We start from the raw sequence: 5,135 nt of genomic DNA on the forward strand, positions 1-5,135 counted from the left end.
TTAGCAGTGGTAGAGTTGGGATAGTATTATTCTATTTGATCAGATTATGTATTCATGGGGATTAGATCAGTAGGCTTGAATAGTACGAGCTAAACACTTATGTTTATTGACTCAAAATTAAGCATGAAGGTGTGAATATGATATTAGCAGTATATGAGGAAACAAAATCAGATGATGTGTTTAGTAAGACAAACAGGTGTTGAACATAATGTAGGTATGTGATGGTAGATCAAGTACCTAAGCCAGGCCCTTATATTTTAGTAGTAGAGCCAGTATGTACAGAAAGCAGTAAGGGAAGACAATTCCAGACCCATTCTCATCTCAGTGCAGAGTTTTTCACTTCAGCTATCACAAAACCAACTCAGGCATTGCATACCAACTCTATGGTCACGAACTATAATCATGTATGAATTAAATTTCCTGCATAAGGAGTCCTTTTTACTCCACAGTATGAGTCATGTTCCATGAGAATAATATACTTTCACACACTTTCCATGGGATTATATGCGCCTTCAGTTCCCAGTATAAGGGGTTCAATTACAGCTTCCTCAGTATTCGAATCGTGTCCCACGAGTACAGAAAACTCTAGAATCAGGTCATGCAGCTCATGACTCATGTACGCATGTCATGCTTTCCAGCATACTTAGCTTCCATGGCTCATTATATGCCCCTACAGATCAGATACATTTAGACTATGTTATATATATCCTCAGTTTAGACCTTATTGGTAAATCCAAACTATTGATATTTTATTCCTCAAGTTTTAGTTATGTGTCAAGTTTAGTTTGTATCTATTCATGTTTCAGGTCCTCCTGATTTACTCCTCCAGTTACCTCTCCTTATGGAATAGTGTAATGATGAGCAGTTGTTTAGATAAGAGAAGATTGTTGCATGCTTACTTTGCATGAGGGTGTAGTTGTGAAGATAGTCTTGCATGTCATGATAAATGTGCAAGTAAACGTCTAGCAAGGGGTCGTATTTAGAAGTTGGGAAAATACAAAGTGTAAGTGTACATTTAGATCCTTGACTTATGTCAGTCCCTAGCATGTAGCCATCAAAAACTCAGTTGCCAACTTAATTATAGTTTTAGTATCTAGCACTCAGTGATCAGTGTTCAATCTTTGAATTCAGTACTTCTGTACTAGCTATAGGCTTAGTTATAATGTCATCTTTAATTCAGTAACTAGATTTGAAACTCAGTTTAGTTCCAGACATGCTTGACCATAGCATTCAGGTTGTCAGTACTCAGTTATCAATGTTTCAGTACCCCATTTTATAGAATACCTCAGAGCCATGTCGTACGCTTGGTCTCACATTCAAAAATAATACAGACTTCATGAATCCATGTGCAGATACCTTATTCTACTTAGTTAGTCCTTATCTCCTATGCATAAAAATCAAAAATCTCAGCCCAACTATTCAGACTAAGTATAGTTTAGCTTTGTAGATCTAGTATATAGCTATCAGTTATTTAGTTAATCAAATAAGTTAGTGTATTTATGCACTTGTGTTCAGCTCAGTTCATGTATCATGTCTCAGTTTCAGATCCTAGCTATTCAGTCATGACTCAGTTCCTAGGTGTCTTACGCATCGCCTCAATTTCCCTCAGTAGCTCATCCAAGTCAGTATTCTTTGAGGGACATAGTGTCCTAAGGGGGAGATACATCATACCCCTAAAATTTCATGACATAAACATGCTGCTCTATTTTTTTTTGATGAATCCAGTTTGGAGAAGGGGTACTTATAAGTTAACCCTTAAACTCCAACTTCAGTCGTATGCCATGTTTTCAAGATTCAGTTCAGATCATGATATTCAGTATATTTACCTTGTCCTAGACTTAGTTATGTTCTCATGTTTCCGATCATGCATATGGAGTAAATAATCTCAAACTTATCGGTATTATCAGTTCAAGGTAACAGTTTCCTTAAACTTACTCGTTCTCATGTTCATATTTCAGTGCCAAACTTGGTATTCAGTTCCATGCTCAGTTTTCAGTTCAAACTTGATACCTTTACCATTGCATGTTCATGAGTAAGTTTAGTCATGAATTCACGCATCAGATATGTATGATCAGCTCATTAGTACTTTCAGTCATGCATTCACGTATTATGTCAGTCATATAATCATGGATCAGATATGCATGGATTCAGCCTTTTAGTTGTGCATCAGATATGCATTCTCATTTTGAGAAAACTTACTTTATTAGAATCCTCAGTCTTATATTCATGAATCAGCTTCCCATGCATCAGATATGCATGTTCAGTATGTTGTACTCAGCTTTCAGTCATGCCAGTCATGAACCCATGTTCAGTAGTGTATGTCTTATATGTACTTCATCTTATCATCTCTCCCACTTTAGTTAATTTCCATTTGAGGACGAATGTTCCCTAGGGGGAGATATTGTAATACCTCGTATGTTTCTAAGCTAGGAGACGAACCATTTTTCCTATGTATGAAACCTCATATCCTGTGAGTAGCATTTTAGTAAATGACTTACAATGAGTATCCTAGTGATAAGATAGCTTATGATACATTAAGCATGTTCATATGAGTCACTTAAGGTAATATAAGCTAAGAGTTTTTGAATCGATCAAGTTTTAGTATTCAATTTTGGAAGGGTCATCTTTGAATGAGTATAACTCAATGTTAATGTGGTATTTTTGCATATTTCTACCCACCTAATTGTAGATAATTGAATTAGCTTTCCAACTATACCAATTTTACCTTAATCCAATATCCGAGCAAAAAGTTATGCCCATTTTCGTGAGAGACAGTAAGGATAGGCGATTGGTTAGGCGCCGCCCAACCAAACTTAGGCGATTGGTTAGGCGCCGCCTAAGTCAGTTCCAATGCCAAAAACACTCTGTTTTGAGTTATTTTGAGGGTAATTAAGTCTTTTAACACTCCTTACACATCCCTAAACTTAACCCTACAAAATATATAGCTTCTAAACACATTACAATCCTATTAACATCTCAAAGCTCATCATCCAAGAGCACTAAAAGAGAAAAACAACTAGGGTTGCATAATTAAGATTGAAGATCCAATTTCAAGGAAATTCCTCCGTCAATCATCAAGAACCTCCCTTCCAAGGTATGCGTAGTGTTCATCCACGGATTTCTTTCGTCCGTGGAGTTCAAGAATCAATCTTTAAAATACAAAAGCTTGGTTGATTGTGGTGATATGATCATACCCATGTTGATGCTTGTTTGTTTTTCTATATAATAGTATCGTGACTGTATATCCCATGAAAGTTATGTTGTTAGTTGAAAAACATGATCTTTGGATGGATTGATAGAATGCAAGTATGAAATCCACCTATGCCTTAAAGAATGCATGCAAGGTGTTCGATAAAATGCCTAGTATGTTAGAACTTCATATTTACATGATTTCATAATATCTACATAACAAGTCCATGTTAGTCATACACTCCAATATGAATTTCCAGGCAAATTATGTGTTGTTATTGTTGTGGTATAAAGCATGTATGATAATGGAGATATAAATTATGTACACAAAATATATCCATGCTTTCCCTGCCATGTTTGAGATGTTGAATAAATACATGAAGTATAATATCCCCAAATCATTACAATATGAACTAAAAGTTACATGTTGCCGTTCCCTTATGCTTGAATGGTTTTCATGCGATTGCTATGAATAGTATATGTTGTCGGAATGCCCATGATATTAGAATATGAGATTTATGACTTGATTATAAGCATTCCTATTCATGATAGATATTGTGATGACTATGTACTTTATGAAATCCCCCACTCATGTATTATGGATTGTATTTTTGATGGTCATGTACTCAAGAAATTCAAGTTGTGTCAGTTTCCTTCCATCGAGTCCTGGGGGTACTTGTACTCGGAAAATATAGCTGTGTGCCTAGATCCATGTCATGTTTTCACGATACTCTCAGTCAAGCCATGATCTATAGAATTCAGTCAGTCATGCGACTCAGGAAAACTCAAAAATCTCAGTAATCTCAGTAGTCCAGTAATCTCAGTGCTTAGTAACCTCAGCAACCTTAGTATTCATAGTCAATCTCAGTAACTTCAGTACTCCCAACCAGTCCTCAGAGCTCAGTACATTCCGTCAGTCATTGGAATCCAGTAAACTTAGTTTAGCTCTACTAAACAATACTACTAGTATCGGTCTAGTTAATCAGTATCAGTTTAGCTAATCAGTTTAGTTCAATTATTCATTTCAACTTAGTTATTCAGTTCAGTGTCCTTTAGATGGGAGTAGAAGTTAGCACCTAGTGAACCCAAGGATGGGAACTCACCCGCCAGTTCAGGGTGTGATTCTTAGTAGTCATCCTTGTGTTCCAGAACTACGTAGCCAGCGTAGGTTGAGATATCTTAACCCGTCAGATTAGGGTTGATGAGGTGGCTTAACCTGTCAGTTTAGGGTTCCCACTATTCTCATTGAGTGCCTTACAGTATAGGGTTCTCACAGCTGTCCTTACCAATGGCGCGATATTGACACCCCTCTAGTCGAGGTAGAGGTTGGACCCCAGCTTAGCTATTATAGCGTATTTCAGGTATGTCGATCCCATAGTTTCAGTTACAGATTTTAGGACTGTCAGCTATAGCTACCCAGTCTCAGTAAAGAACTCAGATAGATCTTCAGATTTCAGTGTATCAGGGCTGTCAGATACAGTCAACTTAGAAATAGAATGGAACTCAGATAGTTTCCTTCAGATTTATGGACTATGAGATATAGTCACTTATGCTATCAATTACAATAGTTATTAAAACTCATGCTATCAGTACTCAGCTTCAGGACTGTCAGATACAGTCAATCAGACCAGTTCTTCATAATTCAAACTGTAAAAAACAATTATTCCTTTATCAGTAATATAGTATCAGTCTTCTAGTATTCAGTGATACAGTATCAGATCCATCACTTATTAATGATTTACATATCAATATCAGTAAACTCAGTCTTTTAAAATCTCATTATCAGTACACTCATGTTGTCAGTATTCAAACTCAGTAGTCAGTATCTCTACGAGTTCAGTTACAATTACATATGCATGTATGTACTCTCACGTTCATATCAGTCAGTATTTTTCATGCATATAGGCCTTTGCATTTAGCCTACCTCACTCGTACACTCAGTACAT

Source organism: Capsicum annuum, chromosome 12, assembly GCF_002878395.1.
Source record: "Capsicum annuum cultivar UCD-10X-F1 chromosome 12, UCD10Xv1.1, whole genome shotgun sequence".
NCBI lineage: Eukaryota > Viridiplantae > Streptophyta > Magnoliopsida > Solanales > Solanaceae > Capsicum > Capsicum annuum.